We start from the raw sequence: 20,166 nt of genomic DNA, 5'->3' as shown, positions 1-20,166 counted from the left end.
CCTATCTCATAAGAGGTCACACCAACATCAGCATTTCCCAAATAAAGTAGGTCATCTGCAAATAATTAAACCTTATTATAATTATCCTCGTGCCTGTGTCAAAAGGGGGAGGGGCTGTTTTCAGTCTAATTGTCAATGGCATCACATATATTGAGAAAATAAGGGATGACATGGGACAACAGGACATCCCTCAGGCATTCCTCTACACATTCAAGTAGTTTGACAGCATACCTCTTAGCACCACTAATTTGGACAAAGTCCAAAATAATGGGGGGACAGAGGCCCAAAAACAGGGACAGATTTTAAATATTGCTCTTACATACTTAGAAAGTTGCTAGAATATCATGATATGTGTTAGCATATATTCTGTGGAGGATAAGAAGACTGAAACTCAAATGTATGTCATTATTTAGTGACTTCAATCTTCAGTGACTTGCCAGAAAACCACAAATGTTATAAGGAATAGACCAAAACTAATCAGAAACAAAATCTGAACAGTTGAGAGGTATGTTTGATAGCCTTACATCATTTTTGTAACCTGGGTAGTTGCCTCCCCCCAACACACGCACACAATATAGCTTTATTTTTTTCTGACTGTGCCATCCACAACGATCACTGTTTAAGTGAGACTATAAAATATCTGAAGAATCAGTATAAAACCACACTGATCAAGATGTATTAACATATGTAAATTTGTGGCTCACTGGTCACCAGAATATAAAAAAAACTGCAATCATGGTTTAAGAAAGAAATGGGCAAAATGTTACCTGCTGAATGTCCTTTACTGGCTTAGGGATTGCCATTATAATGTCAGTTTTCCAAACAGAACATTTCCCAAAATTATATTAATGAATTTAATAAAATCTGTCACAAATCATATTAGGTATATTTCAATACACTATCCACTGGGGCAAGGAACTGCACCTCTTTTTAAAGATTTTAAGGCAAGTTTGACACCCTGAAGTGTAATTTCTGAAATCAGGAGCTTCCCGTTTCTCAGTTATACTCAGAAGATCTAATTCTGTTAAATAATACACAATTTCAACTTCTGAAATATTACAGTAGACTCCCTCTTATCCGGTCTCAATGGGACCGGACCTTATGCTGGATAAACAAATGACTAGTTAATCAGAAAAAGCATACAAAATAGCATTTATAGGTTATAAATCAGCTAAAATAACAGAATTTGTGTTAGTATGCATTTTTCAAAAGAACATGAAGTCTAAAACTCAAACGTCTGTCATTATTTAGCCTAGAGGAGACAGAAGTGCTGTTCTTCTCTGCTGTCTTTTGCTAGGGTTATGGCAGAAATTTGATGGCTGGATAAGAGGGAGTCTACTGTAGTTTTTCTTTATCATAAAATATTCCACAGTAGGACCTAAATGTTTCCAATGTCATTGGTAGACAAGCTGCTGTCAAGAGGACTTCTTTACACATATTTAAACTGCTTCTAGAGACCCTTTAGAATCTTTTTTTTTCCAGAGTAGATCATCCTTAATCAAGCCTATAAGACACAGCAGCTGCAGAGTCTCAAAAGAATTAAAATTAGTGTGCAATCCAAAGGAGGATGTGATCTGCTTCATGTAAATCGGGGATCCTTGCCCTCTTCTGAACTTGAAGAATGTGGAAAAATGTTCACATTCTCTTTTTAGATAAATCAATTTCTTATTTATCATGCCTGGAGTGACTTGCTCAGTTTGAATGGTTTTCTGCAATAATGAAAAATTGTCCTGGGTAAACCTTTATACTGCATAGGCATAGAACCAATGTTCAAATCCCTTACTGCTGTCGAACTGGACACAGACGTATCCAGCAAATGCCCCACTGAAATGTAGTCAGTTGATATACATATCTGTCCTACTGATGTCAGATCCAGTGAAAAAGTCCAAGGCAGCTTTATTTTCTATTTTCCTTGGGGTGCTCTTATTTGGAGGGGTACCTCAATCCCAATTTCTTATGGTCTGCTGAAAGCTATAGAAGTTATTAAACCTGGCATATTGAAGCTGAAGAAATCTCAACAGCCATTTGTGTCTTCAAAAATGTTGGCAATCAGAACCACCCCTAGAGCAACTAGACAACATCCCTGGTCCCAAAAAGCTCAGAGCTTTTCTTAGTTTATGGGGGCTACTGTCACCCCTTAACCCTCTAGAAGGCGAGTGTGATCTATCATCGGGAACACCAGGAACTGGGAGAGACACCTTTAAATTAATAACCCAGTGAAGAAGTGGTAAAAGCACTGGAAGTATCTGCAGTAAAAAAGTGGAAAAAAAGAATTCAGTCTCAGGTCCTGCACCAACTACATGGAGAGTGACTACCAGGGTGGGAAAATGTTCCATTATTTGCTGCCACTTTCAGTTTCATGATGGGAATCAAAGAAGCCTGTTGAAGAACTGCTTTCTGACTGGAACTCCTGAGTAGATGGACAGAATGGACTTCACCAGTGGATGAAGAAACCTTAACTCCAGCAGCCAGATGAACCACAACTTCACTCTGTACAAGAGGCAGAGAGGTCCCTTGGCCACTTACATTTGCTCCTGTAAAACACCCAGTGCAGACTTAGTATTCTTTTTAATTACTTAAGTTTACTTGAGGCTAATTCCTTGTACTGTTTATATTCCTTGGAAGGACTTCCTTTAAGGAGAAGTAACAACAACAGCAACTTTTATGTTCTAAAAGGATACACATTTCCAAGTCTTCTAGCTAATGTTTTTTTTTCTGGTAAAATCCCAACTCTCCTAGCCAATATTTTTTTTGTCAAACTTAGCAGAGTGATCACAATTATCCATTGCATTATTCCTTCCTATTAAGAAAAGACACTGTAAACAATGCCACACTGGAGGAATTCCATCTGTCTGTTTGAATTTCATCTGTTTTTATAGAATATTTGGTGACAAACCATAGTAATTAAAGTTGAGTCTGATAGCCATAACTGTACTTACTAGTAATTTTCTTTTGGGGCATCATAACAAATACGAAACCACATACAAGAGGCCTTCTTTATCCCTCTGTCATTACAGATGGATATACACACACATATATATATATGCCACTCTGAGCTCCACAGATCAGACTGCACTTCACCAGGCACTCTTGTTCCATCCTTACTATTAAAATATGGGACTTTAATTCCCCTTCCACACCTTAAGAACTGAACTTAAAAAATCCTCCAATACAAATCAAACTGTATTTGCCTCATTGCAGGCCACATTATGTGAGCCTTAGTCTCTCTCAACTTTTATCACTCCTGAACTTGACCTGTCCAGCCTCCCATGGTCTGACTCTCATCACCCCACAGCATTTCCACCATGATGTAAACAAGAAATATGGTCATGTAAAACTGTCAAATGTCCATTTCTCTCATAACATTTGAAAAATCTTTTAATAACTACTGTACAGTTTTTGTTATATTCTATTACTTTCTACTCTGTTTTTTTTCATCTTTACAACTTGCGGTCTCTCTCTTACATTTTTTTCATCTTTGTGAATTATTTTACCCAGGCAGTATCTGCAGATTGTCTGTTTTGATCAGTGTACTACCCTGGTAAACAAATGCAAACTAAAATAAATGTCTGCGTGTGTGTGTAAATATACATATATGTGTGTGTGTGTAAATATACATGTGTGTGTGTGTGTGTGTGTAAATATACATATGTGTGTGTGTGTAAATATACGTGGGTGTGTGTGTAAATATACGTGGGTGGGTGTGTGTGTGTGTGTGTGTGTCAGAGCCAGATCCAGCACCAGGCAACCTAGGCATATGGTTAGGGACCACTGGCTTGGTGGGGCCACAACATTTAATTTAAACAATTAAAAAAATACATTTCTTCCTTAAGAATGTACTCTGCATGCAATTTATTCTTTAAAGCATCTGTGCATATATTGTACATAAGGCATACACACAACACAGATCATGTGGGATTTTAAACAAGGAGAACTGCGAACAAACAAGGATAACTGCCATGAGAAAGAAATGAGCAAGCTATTCAGTAGAGGAGTAAAATGTGAGACAAAGGGTTGTGTGAGTGAATGGCCCTAGTTAGGGATGGCAGGTTGGTAATTCTCTACACCAATTACCACCATCATTAGGAGTGCATTTTCAAGGAACTGTGAGTTTCAAGGGAAGAGAAGATCACTTCTGCTCACGTTAAGTGCTTTCAGTTTGAAAGTATTTCATTTAGCAAATGGCCATCATCAATGTTTGTGCTATAAAATTTGAAAGCCATGTTAGAAGCACAACAACTAGCATACTTGCCTTTGGTGAAGGAGACTGTGGGTTCTACTCCCACAGCATGTGGATTGATTGCTGATATTTTGGTGGATTTTAAGGAAGGATGGGGTGCTGCACTCCTGAATGTGTCCTCCTTTGAATGAGATGCCCAGTAATTACAAAGCTGTTGTTGATTTACCAGCCAATCCCTACTGCAATATTACCAGCTTAAAAATTTTTTTTTGCTAATTTAACATAAGCAGTTTATTCTTCAGGGGCAGCAGGCATGGAATTTGTACATGAAACACTGAAATGCAAAGTTGTTTGCCAGCGCCAAGATCTTTATTAGAAGTCTTTTACTTCTGCAGAGTTTGTGTACATTGACTGATATTAGTGGACTGTAATGACAGAAGTTTGAGTGGCTTTTTATGACAGAAATGTTATGAAATGGATAGTATTGTCATTACTGGTCCATACATTTTGTTTCATAGCTTACTGGAAAAAAGCTCAAAACTACAAATTTAAAAATGCTGTATTATACAAGGAATATAATTTAATACAATTAGAAAGGTGAATCAAAGAACATATGCATGTATGTAAAGTCCTAAAATGTGTGCAAGGGACCTATGGTTTCAAAACAGCCCAAAGGTAAACCTAATCTGCCACTGACCAGATACATCTTCTTTGAAGTGGGTTCCAATGCCATTTTAATGAATGTACGTTTTAAGAGCAGACAAGTTTACTGTTCATGCTAAGTCTGTTTTTGCTGTAAGACTGTACTACTTTGCAAATGGCCATCAGTGTTTGTGCTTTAAAATTATTGTAGAAAAAAAATACTATGCACACTGACAGGTTTGAACAGTGTTTACGGTAACTGGGGAAAAATAGCTAATTAATGGGACAATGGAATATTTGCAGGGGAGCTCTAATCCATTACCCTGTCTAAGGGTATATTTGATTATGATCTGGCTCTAGTGCTGGAAATGTTGCTGTACATTAGCTAAGCAATCCATCGTCTAGACAATAAAAATGCATTCTGGTCTTCATGGGGACATCAAATTGATGGGGGTAGAAATGTGTGATGTTAAGTTGTCTATCTCGCCTTCATTCTTGCTGGTTGGGTTCGGAGCCGATCTTCGGCTCCGACTCGGCCATCTTCTAAAGCTCGAGAGCTATTTACTGGCTCGAGGCATCCCCATATCCCACAATGCCTGTCGCTAGATCTCCAGATCTCGTTTGCCGCTTCTGCTACGAAGTTGCTTTTGCTGGCTCAGGTCGTATTTTTGTCTTTTGATAGGTTTTATGTAAAAATTTTTCATATAAATAGTTAGCAGTTAGTTCTTATTATAGTAGTTTAGTACTTTTTGTCTCTGTGTAGTTTTAGATCTATCCCATCCCCTTAGAAAACTCGTTTTTACTGTTAGAGAGTTTTCCCCTCCCCCCTCTCTTTTTCTCTCTTCAAGGTAGCCGTTTTAGTTAGAGGCTAACCCTTGTTCTCTGAAATACCTTTTGTAGTGTTTTCAGGTAGAAATAGTTGTAGTACTTTACTTTTTATAGTATATATATATATATATATATATATATATATATATATTATAGTTATAGTGTGTGTGTGTGTGTGTGTGTTGTTAAGGTGTGGTAACTGTTTTTTTTTTTTTGTGTGTACGGTTCTTTATACTTGTTACCTACTGTTGGCCTTTTTTTTTTTTCCTGTGATTTTTCTTTTTACAGGATGTCCAAAGACACTAAGGTATCGGGATTCAAGAAGTGTGACTCATGCTGTCAGAAAATGTCTCTGACAGATGGTCACACTTCTTGTGTCTACTGCTTGGGCGCCCTACACCTGCAGGACTCTTGTTCGGTGTGTCACACCTTTAGTCCAAGAGTCCTGCAGGAGCGTTGGAATAAGTTAATCCTTAGAGGATTACTAAAACCTGAAGGGTCACCTGCTAAGACTCAGCCAGGGAAACCCTCCAAGCCATCGAAGCCGTCGGCTCCCAGCTCGGAGCCGTCATCAGGTGTGGCGTCTGCTTCGACTTCGGTTCCGGCTGGAACCTAAGTACCTGCCTCTCAGTCGGCTCCGATCCTGGTGTCGGAACCTTCAGGGAGCCGAAAGCATTCTAGGTCCCCATCCCTAGAGTCGATTCGCTCGGCTCCGGGGTCGCCTCTGTTACAGTCGGAGCGAAGTCACCGATCTCACTCTTCTCAGTCTTCGAGACTGTCCGACCATGACTTGGAGAGAGTGGTGAGCAGACTTCTGAAATCACAGACCCTGGCTAAAATGCTATCCAGCCCCCCCCTCATCAGGGTTCGGCTCTGCCCGTCTCTACAGTAGTTCCTCCTTCGACTCACCCCTTGAGTTTGGAGCCGGAGCTGGTTGGGGTTCAGATTGTGGAACTGTCAGCGCCGATACCTACCCTTTTGGTTCCTTCAGCTCCGATCACTTCCATGGCGCCGTCCTTGGGATCTGGGCACAGAGACTCCCTCGTCGGTTCCGAGGGGGTGAGTGTCATCGGACCCTTGTCCAACCCCGTTCTCCCTCTCAGAGCTTTGACGCAGGTGAGCTCGGCTCCTACATTGGCCTCGGAGCCATCCCTCTCGGTGCCGGGGAGGGTTCCGGTCTCTTCGGAGCCTGAGCCTTCTTCTCTGCCGGGAATGGGTGCCTTCGAGGTCATGAGAAGTGTGCTGGCCCCTCAGTCAGCCCCACAATCAGCCTCTTTGGCTCCTCCCCCCATGGTGCCTGCGTCTGCCTCTGCCCCCCCTCCAAACCCCAAGCGAGGAGAACAAGCACTCCAGGTCGCCCCAGTGGGCGCGTCCTCCTCTTCCGTGGCCTCCCCTGATCATTCAGAGGAGCCCCCTTGAAAGAGGAAATGTAAGAGGAAGCATGTTGACTCTCCTGAGTCTGTCACTTCGGATACCGACTTAGAGGATTCGGAAGGGTCCCCGAGGTCCCCCTCTGAAGATGTTTCCTTCTCAGACATCCTTGAGATGCTTAGGCAGAGGGGGAACTGGACTACCCTTAACCCTTCTGAGGATGAGTCGGTATATCTGGACGCGTTTGGTTCTCGCCCCTCCACCTCCTGGGTGTCTCCACCTTTCGATCCACTGATGGCATTGGTGGCTCAAAAGGCGTGGTCAGCCCCAGACACAGTGGAACCAACTCCCCGAAGGCCCACGAAATTTATCACAGCACCACAAGACAAGCAATGTTTGACAAAGGGTGTCCCTGTCGATGCTACGGTGGTAGCAGCAGCCACGAAAAAGGAGTTGGCTGAGACTTCTTCATCTGTCCATCCCCCTAATAAGGAGTCTAGGACAATGGACAGATATGGGAAGCGGATGTTTTCCTCAGCGACCTTTTCCATGCGGTCGCTGAACTATTTGTGCCATTTTACATGCCTTCAAAGGGATCTCCTTAAGGAGCTAGGAGATACCCTTCAAGATCCATCAGCTGCGGGAGCCCAGGATAAGATTACCTCCCAGCTGGCGACTCTTAATTCGATAGTGAACTCCTCCATGCGGCTCATTTCTTATGTGGTCGATGGGGCAAGTAGAGCTGCAGGCACAGGTGTGGCCTTGAGAAGGCACGCTTGGATGCGGTTATGTAACTTTGCGGACCCCTTTAAGACTTCTTTCACCAATACCCCTTTTGATGGTTCTGCTCTTTTTGGACCACAGGTGAAGGATACCCTTACCAGGTGTGAGCAGGAAGGCAAGACTCTCTCTGCTGTCGGAGTCCGTTTTTCCACTCCTTCTAGACCATACCCCAAAGGTCAGAAAAGTGGCAGAATGTGGTTCCGGAAACCCCAGGGAACAGTGCCTGACACACGTGGTGAGTTTCCCTCCAGGGGCAGAGGAGGGAACAACAAATTCAGGCCAGATTCGTCCTAAAGACATTGGGCCTCATGGCAGCAGCGATCATACTAGTCCCCCTGGCTCATTTTCATATGAGGATTCTTCAGTGGTTGCTTTTCACCCAATGGTCATTTCTACAACTTCCAATGTCTCACATGATTATGATTACACAGACATGCAAAGACCAGCTTGCTTGGTGGATGGTTTCCCCGTCAGTACCCCAGGGCAGACCATTTGTTCTTCCTCCTCCAGTAGCCACAGTGACCACGGATGCCTCCCTGATCGGGGTGGGGGCACTTTCAGGGCAGAACAGTCCAAGGCACATGGCAACCCCACGATTACCATCTGCATATCAATGTCTTGGAGATGAGAGCTGTGCTTTTAGCGTTGCAAACTCTTCAGAACTCTCTTCCCACTGGGACCATTGCAATTCAGACAGACAATATGTCGGTAGTGTGGTACATCAACAAGCAGTGCGGAACCAAGTCCTACCCCCTATGTCGAGAAGCACTCAGACTCTGGCAATGGGCGATCTCTTCCCAGTGGTTTCTGATAGCAACGCACATCCCTGGGAAGTCCAACATTATAGCAGACAGTCTGAGCAGAGCAATTCTCATGCCTCACGAGTGGTCTCTCAATCAGACAGTGGCGGACCAAATCTTCCGCAAATGGGGTCAGCCTTGCTGCGACCTTTTCGCCACCCCCTTCAACAGCAAGTGCAACAGTTTCTTTTCTCTCCTCCCTCTTCCCGGATACCCTCCCAGAGACGCTCTAATCCACGATTGGCCTCAGGGACTCCTTTATGCATTCCCTCCATTTCCCCTTATTCCCAAACTAATACAGAAAGCTACCTCGCTGGGATGCAAGATGATCCTCATTGCCCCCTACTGGCCTCGACAAATTTGGTTTCCATTTCTGCATCATCACCTCCTGGAGCAGCCCTGGACCCAGTACCAGACCTCCTGAGCCATCAGTCGGGCGGGCTGCACCAATCTCTGCAATCTCTCAACCTCACTGCTTGGTTGCTCCACTTCCAACCTTAGCCAGGCTTCCGGACAGTTCCCAATCAATGCGTGAAATCATCTTATCTTCGCACAAATCTACCACCAGAAAAACTTATGCTAGTAAGTGGAAATGTTTCTCTTGCTGGGCAGAGTCTAAAAACATAGATCCCTTTTCTTAGTGGACCTTTTTCAGGCTGGGTCCTCTTCTGCCACCATGAGAGTTCAGTTAGTCGCAATTTCAAATTTTCATACAGGCCTATCTGAAACTAGTATCATGTCCCATAAGCTTTGCAAAGCTTTTCTCAAAGGGACTACTTTGCTCAGGCCCCCAGTAAGAGATCCCCCACCTCCGTGGGATCTTAATTTGATCTTAGCTTCCCTAATATTGCCCCCCTTTGAACCCACAGCTTCATGTTCCTTAAAGTTTCTTTCTTGGAAAACCCTATTTCTTTTGGCAATTACCTCAGCCAGAAGAGTTTCCAAACTCCAGGCCCTTTGTGTTCGCCCTTATTTAGTTTTCCATAATGACAGAGTTTCGCTCAGGACTAATCCCTCCTTCCTTCCTAAGGTACCTTCTGAGAGTAATCTGAATCAGTCCATTGATCTTCCAGTCTTCTTCCCAAATTATTCCAACAAAGCTGAACATAAATTACATCAGTTGGATGTTCATAGACAATTACGTTTCTACTTGCATAGGACTAAACAAATTAGAAAATCAGATCAGCTCTTCCTGTCCTATGCTGAAGGTAAACAAGGTCTACCAGTGTCTAAAGTAACTCTATCTAGGTGGTTGACTTCTATTATTACTTTGATTTAGCAATTGAGGAACAAACAGCTCCCTGCTAAACCAAAAGGCCACTCTACTAGGGCTTTAGCTACTTCTGTAGCTTTTCAGGCAAGATTACCAATGGAAGCCATTTGTGCAGCAGCTACATGGGCCACTCCCCATACATTTATTTCTCATTATAAGTTGGATGTGGCCTCTAGCAGCAGAGCTGATTTTGGTTCCACTGTGCTGAACAGTCTGTTCCGATGAGCCACCCAGGACTGAGGTGCTAGGGACGCTGTCCCAACCAGCAAGAATGAAGGCGAGATAGACAACTTAACATTAAGAAGTTATGTACCTACCATAACGTTCCATGTTAGTTGTCTTCTTCTCGCCTTCTTTCTTAAGGCCCCACCCTCCGTCCCCCTATCCTAATAGACCGAGAAGAGTTGCCCTCTGAGTTCCTTTTAGCTGGCTGGGTCTTATCTGGTTTGTTCCCTCAACCTTTTAGCTCTGTAGCTAAACTTATGCTGTTAGGGCAGGTATCCTTATATTTGTCTGTAGTTAGGTCTACCAAACGAGATCTGGGGATCTAGAGCCAGGCATTGTGGGATATGGGGAGGCCTCGAGCCAATAAATAGCTCTCGAGCTTTAGAAGATGGCCGAGTCGGAGCTGAGGATCGGCTCAGAACCCACCCAGCAAGAAAGAAGGCGAGAAGAAGACAACTAACATGGAACGTTATGGTAGGTACATAACTTCTTATTCTGTATTGTGAGAGAAAATAGTTATACCACTCTACAAAACTCTCTTAAAAATCTTTTCAGGAAAGAAATGGATGCAAAAATAGGTTACAAAGCACCAGAACAAGGTGAATGGGCATCTGGGAGGAGGCCGTACATGTATCCAGCAGGGTAGCTATGGTCTCCGAGAATGAGCTTCAGAATCATGAGATACTTGCCTTAACAATGAAACAGGGGAGAGACAACAAGGCAGTCTATGCTGTTTTCCGTAAGGAATAAACAAATGATATCTTAAATAAATCTAGACTTTTGAACTTTCAAGGATAGCAGGTGCATGTGACAAATATAATAATAAGGTACTTACGTATTATCGCAGCCAGATTCTACACGAGTCACTAGGTAGTTCCACACCGATCAATCCCAAAATAAATTTGTGGCTACCAATCCAGTTATCTAAGATATGTTTACAGAATCACAGTCACACTGCCTAACATACAGGAAAAAATGATTCCAGAAGTTTAGGAGATGCTGGGTATAAGCCTATCCCTCCACCATGTTTTATTGTCAAGTTGGAAGGCAATTAATGCCCATGCTTGAAATATCGGTATTTATCTATGTATGTATGTTTTATCTGTTGGTGAAGATTTAGGTCCCTAGTTCTAGTTATGTTGGAGATATTGGGCTTGCGGAGATGCAGGAGACCCTGAACATCTGGGTCTCTAAACAGCATGGTAACTGAAAGAAATCTCCCTTCAAAAGTCTGTAAAATACCTGAATAAAAACTGCTAGAGCTTCTAGCGTCTCTTGGTACCTCAGGGACTTTAGGTATGTAATATTTTTGGTTAGGAACCTTTAAGATCTTTCTAATTGTTTGCTATGTTTAGTGAGATACATTCTAAAAGGGTGTTGTACTCAATAATTGGTCCGATCAATGCTACTATAAGGGAGTGACTACCTCTTCAGACCTTGATGATATTTCTTTGGCAATTACCTGTGCTAAACAAAAGGATTTCCTGACAACACTGTCACATGAAGGTCCAAAACAGAGGGAGTTTTTAACCCAAGTTCCTGGGTCCTTAACTACATTCTTGTTTTGGTGTGGTATGTTATCTATACAATATAGTGAGGGGAGGGGCTATCTACTAATACATTTTTAGCATTTAGTTTGAGCCCATGTTAAATCCACCAAGAGTTTATGAGACAGAGTTCATTCACAAAGCCATACTGTTAGCAGTCAAGTCTAAAAAGACTCTTGATATCATAGTTTGTGAGATCAGTTATAATACATTGCATGGCTTTGCAGATGATGTCAGTAAGGCTGACAGGTCTATCATTATCCAGGTTGGTTGTAAGCCCAACCTTATGGAGGGGCATCACCAATGAAGGTTGCCACTCATCAAGGACAAAACCAGTAGATAAAGTTAGGTTAAACAGTTTAAGAAGCATGTCTGCAAGGGCAGTTTAACACTATTAATTAACTGTCATGTCCATGGCATAAATATTATTGGTCTTGGCTAGCACTTTCAGTAAATAATCTTTAGATGTAAGTGGGGGAGTAACAGATTCAGATATTTAAAGACCTTGGGGTAAAACCGGCACTGAATTTGTTTGCAAAGAACAGAAAGTGTCATTATGAATTACTTCAGAACAATGTGGAGTATTGTTTCTTAGTTTTTTAACTTAGCCAAAAGGATTTATAATTATCTTTGGCTACAGAGACAAGCCTGAGTTCACAAACTTCTTTAGTGGATCTGGCAATGTTCTGTAGGTTGCTTTTTGCTTTTGATATTATCCTTGACAAGATGGGGTTTGTGATCTATTAAACAAGTTAAAGATTTTTTTTCTTTTGTTGTACAGTTTATCTATGGAGATAGACCACTAAGGTGGTTTACTTTTGAATTTCCAAGGATACTTAGTTCTAGTTGGGAATGCTAAGCACTATGCATTTTTCTAAATCGGTGTAGAATTCTGTAATGAAGTATGCTGCTGTGTCAAGGTCAGGGAAGGTGGAGTCATATGCAAATTTTTATATTCCATCATACAGTAAGTCAAGGCTGTTATGTCCTTATATTCAGTGGAAATTGCTGTAGGAGCTTTTGTGAGTTTAAAGGTTTGGTCATACCGCTAGAGAATAAGAGATCAGAGGAATAGTGCAAGAGGCAGCCATATTAATGAGTCAGGTTGAGAATATTGTGTTGACTAGTAGAATTATTTATCAATTGCTCAAGAGAATTTTTGTTTATTAAGTCTAGGAAGTGGGCATATCCTACATGGGAGGAATAAATGTCCCATTTTACTGAAGGATAGTTAAAGATACCCAAAATAAGAACGTTTTTGCTAACAGGGAGAGAATTTAGAACACCAAGGAAATCTTGCACGACTACATGAGATCACTGCATGCTCTACCAATACTCAACCTGCTGCTGTGCCATGTTCCTGTTCTCCACCGAAGAGAAAGCTGAACTTCACTTTTTTAACCTCATATGCCAAGCAATATATCTAAAGAAGTGTGTTTTTCCTCTGTGTAGGTATCTCTCTCGCTCGCTCTCTCTTTTTTTTTTTGCTAATAGGGAGTTCATGTAGATCAGAAATCTTATGTGCTCATCAGGGGGGCAAACAAGTAACTGCTTATCTGTTGTTCCTTTGTTGCTGACCACTGCTTTCTCTCTTTAGGAAGGTGTTTGCCTAGTATACGGGGAATTAAGTTAAGCAGGTTGGCACTTTGTAATGCTGAACTGTGGTGTGCTGATCTTGCGAGACTCTTGCTGCACTAACTGGATTTGTTTGCACATTGCCCTTGCTTCACCTGTTGCACTAAAGGGGTTTTATTTGCCCTTGTTTTCATATAAGATTGGACAAGATAGCATGTAAGTGACTTGAGTTTCACTGTTGCTGGTTTTGGGCTTGGTGGGTCATGGTTGCTATCGCTGGTCAGAGGAAAATTGTTTCAACCCTTCCTGCAAGAAGTGGCTGCTGTACATCCTACAATGTTCTAACTAACTGGCTGTCTATTGTTCCTTTGTTGCTGACTGGTGCTTTTTTCCCTTTAGGCAAGTGTTTCTTACTGATACTGCTTGTGAGAGGTGCAAATACTTTTCAGAGTCTAACATCTCCCTCTTTATACGTCAGTAAGCAGCTTAACACAACATCACAGCCACCTAACAACATTTCCAATTTTGCAAAGATTGGTAAGAAATCATTACCTAAACTACCACACCCTTGTCTGAGCAAGCCCTGGCCACATAACACAATTCAATCAAGCACATCTTGAGTTACACCTTCACACACAATTAAAGTGATCTGCCCTGGCTCCACACTCACTCCAAAAGCTGTAGCCACACCTAGTAATTTATACATAATAGGTGACTCCATAGTTAGGTGCCATAATGTTCCCCTCACTAGGCTGTGCAGGGATAGGATTGCAATCAATCATCACTCTGGAACTAGAATTAAAGATGTGACAAGAGCCCTTAAGTCCTTTCACCTTGTGTATAAGTACATTCTCGTTGTCACCCACAGTGTGGTGAATGACCTTAGACACTCTACCATGGGAAAGAGGTAGAGAACTACAATTCATGTCTATATGCATTTACCCAGTGCATTTTGCATACATATCCACATATTCAACCTTGCAACACCGTGAGAATTACTGCAAGCGATAATATGTGGCTCACAGCAAGAACCCTACTGAGTCTATTCATTTAGATGGAGAAGGAAATGAAAATGTAGGAAAGTCTGTGTGCCACATAAGATGTGAACAGAAATTTACTTTTACCAAGAATTATACCACAATTACAAAAATATATATATTTGATTTCAACAACTGACTTATTACTTGGTGTCATTACGGCTAGCCAGTCGGCAGTGGAAACACTGGCTCTAGATGATTTGGTCACTGTTAATGTGACACCCTGACCCCATGTACAAATGGGGGGAAAAAGGGGGTCAATGACAATCCTATGGGGATCCAATATGTCTCAGCATGACAGGCAATGACCAAAAGGCTGGTCTGCTTTCCCAGGGATAGCCTTCACCTCTCTCCACAAGGCTTCTTGCATTCTGACTGAGAATTTCCAGCCCCATATTGCTTTTTTTAGTCAATGTCCATGTGTTAGACATTCTGGCCTAGCAAATTCTGAACTAGCTTACACTAAGGTGGCTCTGCTCAATGCTAGAAGTCTGAACCATAAACTGCCTGATTTTGTTGCTTTCCAGTAGTTTAAGTATGTGTTGTTACACAAACTTGGTTTCAACATTTTGATAACAATTACTCCTTAATAGGTTGCAACGTGGATCACCCCTTCAGACTGTGTGGGACAATAGTGTGAGTATCTTTTTCATCGACTCAAATATTAACTTGTGTAAAATGCTTCAAGCTTATAAATTTGTGCTCCTTGACATATTGGTCTCATGTAAGTCACTTACCACATCACTGCCAACTACAGACACTTTTCGTTGTCACCGGAGGATGACAGTAGGCACCTTGATAGGATGGAATCCATATCTAGTAATCTAAATATCTTAAATCTGGGTAACTTCACATTTATTTATTTATTGACATTTGATTACTGGGAAAGTCCGACTGGGCAGAAGTCCATTTTCAGCAGAGGCCCAGGGGAAAAAAGCTCCAACTTTTTACAAAACATTTTAAGAACATTAATTTTACAATCTTCAAGAATAAAACAAAAATATTTGCAGTTTAAATAATTATAACAAATTAGACATAATATAAAAATATTAGTTAAGAATCAATACAAGTTATATTACAATCACGTAATATTTAGAGACATTTTTCAGTTTGTAGAGAAATTAATGGTAAGTTAATCTCATACAAACAGGAACTGCAATATACTTAGCTAGAAAATCAGGAACAGAATTCCACAGATGTAAGGAAGTAAGTGAGGAAGGGAGAGTAAGGAGATATAAGGAATGAAAAGGTACTTGTTCATATTTAGTGCTATAGTTTATCCTGGTTTTGAGCAAGAATAGAGCCAGATTTTAGGTAGGAAGTCTTTCCGAGTGGTTTTAAAAGATGGGTGGTAGGATACTGACCTGATAGATACAGGTAAGGAGTTCCAGGCCTTAGCAACCTTGTAGAGTACAGACAATGCTCAGCAAATCTAATAGGGTTGTAGACTGACATGAGTTTTTGGTCACTGGATCCTAATGACCGACTGGGAACATAATTATGTAGAATGCTTTTTAGTGCTGGACAGGCAGATAGATGCTGGATAACTTTATAGGTGGTAAGTAGCTATGTGCATGTTAGTTGATGAAGCAGTTCTAACCAATTTAGAATTGTTAGTGCTATATAGTGGTGGGTTCTGAAAGGGGTATTTGTTGAAAATTTAGCAACTTTGTAGCACTGTTCAAGTTTGAATTTTTCTGAAGCCTGGAGGTTAGTAAGGGTGGTAGTGCCATAAAGAAGCATGGGGAGTAAGAAAAATAGTGGCAAGTGTAGTTTTAGTTGAGTCAGTGAGAAAGTTTTTGGCTCTATAAAGCATACCTAGTTTTTGATGTGTTTTCTTATGCAGGTTGAAAGTAAGATTATCATCCACTATCACCCCTAATAATCTGCTATGAGAAGGGTCCTCAATGGTCGTATTATCAAGAGAGAGGACTTTTTTATGAGAAAGGGATTTGGGGACAAAAAGTAGCAGTTTGGTCTTTTTCAGGTTCAACATGAGTTGTGAGTTATGAAGCCATATTTCAGTGGCTGTTAAAGCTTCCTGAGTAATATTTCTGAGTTGTAACATGTTGTCAGATGTGCAAATGATAGTGGAATCATATGTGTATACTATTAGGGTGGCCTGTGTGTAGATCTATAGAGGGGGTTGATGAAAATGTTAAAGAGGAGGTGACCAAGGATAGAGCCTTGTGGTATACCGGAGGTGACTGGGAGCTAAGGGCAGAGTATGGAGTGCCATTTTGCTGACTGACACCAAAGGACATGCAGCTTTTGAACCACAGAAGGGTGGGCTGAGAGAGACCCAGTGAGGACATTTGAAGTAGAAGTTTGCTGTAACAAACTGTGTCAAAGGCTTTAGACAAGTCTAGAAATAAGGAAGAGACTAGTTTGCCATTATCTCTAGCTTTACTGACAGAATCTATATAGGTTAAAACAGCAGTGCTAGTACTAAGGGAACAAGAGAAGCCATGTTATGTAGGGGATAGAAGTTCTTTCTGCAGGAGATAGTCTAGCAATTGTTTCTGAATACATTTTTAAGTATTCTGGCAAGGGGAGATAAGACTGCTATTGGTCTAAAGTTATTAATGTCTGTTGAATTTCCTCCTTTGTGCAGAGGGATAATGTGTGACTTTTTCCAGAGACAGGGAACGTGAAATTCCTGGAATGACCTATTTAAAATGACTGAGACATGACAGGCAATGCTACTGGTTGCTATTTTTAGGTACTCTCTTGGAAGGTCATCATTTAAAGAAGAGCATGGTTTAAGTTTGTTTAAGATAGTTTTATATAGGATGCGGAAACTGGGGTTTGAAGGTGAAAGTGGATGTGGTGATATATGGCTATTGGGTAGGGTTGAGATAGGAATCCTTGGTTAGAGATGCTATACTATCTATGAAATAAGAGTAGAACAGTACTACAGTTTTGAGTAGTCAGTTACTGGGAGAGGTACTTCAATTACCTGTTCAGCAAATAGGTGTCTTGCACAATTAGCAATGCATTTGCACACCTGATACTGTTACCCCCTATTTGATCAAATCTGACCATCAGATTGTCATCCTCCCCACTCAAAACTAGTACCAACTTGTCCACAAATTCATATACATTTAGGAAGTCATCTCAAGCTAACCTTATATCCCTATCTAATGGCTTTAAAATTTTCAAAAGTGTTTTGTCCTGCTGATCCTATCACTAAAACCACCACATTTATCCATTTATTTTTACACCCATCTCTGTCAACATACAGGTGAGGCAGTACTTATTAGGCATAAATATGGCTAGAAATTCAGGGATAGACCCTATATGACAGAATTCCCAGATAAAACTTACAACAGGAGAAAATGCTATGATTCATTAAAAAAGATCCCATCATCATTCAGAACTAGGAGTATAAGCACATTTGCAGGGCTCTTAAAAGTATCATTAGAAGACTAATGCTGAATATTAGTTGACTGTGGCTAAATCTCTAAAGGATAACCACAATTTTTTTCAACTATAGTATGAGAATTAGAAGTGATATTCAATACTGCACAGAATTATAAATGAATGTCACTATTAATTCTGATACCAAATCCATAAGAGATACCCAGGTTGACAAATCTTGCTAAAATGTTACCCCTCCCACACATTCATGCATCTCTTCCCATCAGTCTTTTAAGAATCCTCCTCCCATCGTCATCATGGACCAGATCATGAAGTACTTATCAAAACTAAAACAGCTCCATGGACCCTGACAATATACTAGGCTGCCTTGTTATCAGCACAACATACATTGTAGTTGCTAAACTTCTCCTAAAGCTTTTTTAATCTCAACTTCTCCACAGAGTACGTACCTGAGATATGAAGAACAGCGCTTGGGGTGCCTCTACACAAGTGTGGTGTTTTAGCTGATCTTGGAATTTACTGTCACATTTTCCTGAAAAGTATTACCTATAAAAGCACTGAATGGGTCATGATTTCATTAACAAAAGTTTTGTGAAGGGTAGGTCTTGCTTTCTTTATTTGGTTGACTTTACTGATGGTATGACTGATGCCAGCGATGGAGACCAAGCCTCTTATCTCAGTCTTGCTAAAACATTCAATATGATTCTCTATGCAGGCATTGCTCATAAGCTTACCAATTTAAATATTTAACCTTAATTTATTTAATGGGTTGCTATTATGTTCTTTGATCATGTACACAAGGTGAGAGAGCAGGTGATACTTTTTCAAGTAATACAGTATTTACTAACAGACTCTCAAAATTCTGTGTTTGGAACTCTTCTGTTTGACATCTACTTCTCTCACATGAAGACAGATGTCAAAGATACGTAGTCGTTTTAAAACTAGGTGCCATTATTGATTCTCCCACAGACAATCATATTCTCCATAAACAGCAAGACAGAGTCAGTAACTATTGTTCTGATCATTGCTTTAGACTTAATGTAGAAAAAGTAATGTAGGTGCATTTTGGATACACATTTTTCCCCACTAATTTCCGCAATAATGGAGCCACACTTAAGGTTAATGCAGTCATAACAGATCTGGGCACTTTCATCAACAATGAACTGCCCTGTGATCATCAAGTATCAGTTACAACAAGGAAATATTTTTTCAATGCAAAGTTAACTATCAAAGGTAAATTGTCAAAATGCAAAGAGTACTTAGCCCTCCCCCCACATTCCTCCTTTATTAGGCAGACTGTTGAAGATGTCCACCTGCATGATATTTATCTTGCTAAATGTGTACTCCAGCTTGAAAGACCTCAATGTTTCCTAACCAAAAGAATCAAAGGACTAGTTTCATTAGCTTTCTGAAGAGACTAAAGTGTAATTTAATTTTTTTTCCGTTTTGTATAGACTTCTATGTGGAAATCTTTGTCTTGCTTTAGTTTTATCAAATCTTTCAGAAACACTAAGACTCACTCTACACCTTTCAACATACATCGCAACACAAACAGGACTTCTTGGAGGGATAGATTCATACTCAATGAATTCTCTACCTGTGGAACAAATTTTCTTGGCATATTAAATGGTATAACACCTCAGCCAACTTCAAGCCAAGGCCTGATGACTGGATGGGTTCACACAAATTTAGCCCATTAATTAGTATTAGTATTGCATAGTATTGTGCAAGGCTAAACTATATATGGTTGGGCAAAATGCCTGCCTAGTGCTAACCTATGAACCTACAAAGTCAATATACTGTCAACTTACAGCAAGAACAGCACCATAATCTGTGTTTTTACAGTTAAAAGCAAAATAAAAGAATTGGTACCTTCTATCATGCTACTTTCCAGAGTCTCTAACTGCTGTGTCTAAAAACTACATACATAAAAATGGGTTCTTATCAGATAGTCGAACTTCTGCAAGTTCGAACCTCATATGGTCGAGACCATAAGTTCGAATTTGCAGAAGTTCGAGCGTTTCAGCGAAAATCTCAGTAAGGGGAGGTTTCCATTTTGTTCAATGTAGTGCAATCTCGGAGTTGGTATATTTAAGTAGTGGGGGGGGTGCTGGGGGCCTGCCCCCTTGCTTACAACAGTTCATTTTGCTTTCTTTCCTTTTTTTTGTTTTTTATCCATAGTCGAAGTTTTTTTAACTCCAAACAGGATGGTTCGAACATTCCATGTTCAGAGTTATTAAACTTTGACTAAATGATATAGACCCCATAAAAACATATGATGAAACTGGCCTGATAAAGTAGCAGTATCAATGTTGTTAGACAAGTGAGGCAGAAAAAGCAGTAAAGTATATTAACTAAGGAAATAAACAGGTTGGCTGAAGAGTCAGTAGCATGTATAAACATAAATAACTTCAACATCATCAGAGGCTTGAGGTAAAATTTCTTGACCCCTCTCCTCAAAGCTCACCACTAAAGTTGTGCAGTAGCACACCAGGATGGCCTGTTTTCCAAACACTGTGTTCTA

General features: G+C 40.8%; 1 protein-coding gene across 2 annotated transcripts in view; it reads right to left on the bottom strand.

Moving 5' to 3' along the window:
- Positions 1-20,166, bottom strand: part of USP32 (ubiquitin specific peptidase 32) — a 3,310,274-nt gene that overhangs the window by 488,688 nt on the left and 2,801,420 nt on the right. The window lies entirely within an intron of this gene.

This window comes from Protopterus annectens, chromosome 13.part0, assembly GCF_019279795.1.
Source record: "Protopterus annectens isolate FY-2018-M chromosome 13.part0, PAN1.0, whole genome shotgun sequence".
Classification (NCBI taxonomy): Eukaryota; Metazoa; Chordata; order Ceratodontiformes; family Protopteridae; genus Protopterus; species Protopterus annectens.
This window is presented reverse-complemented; position numbering and strand designations above follow the sequence as displayed.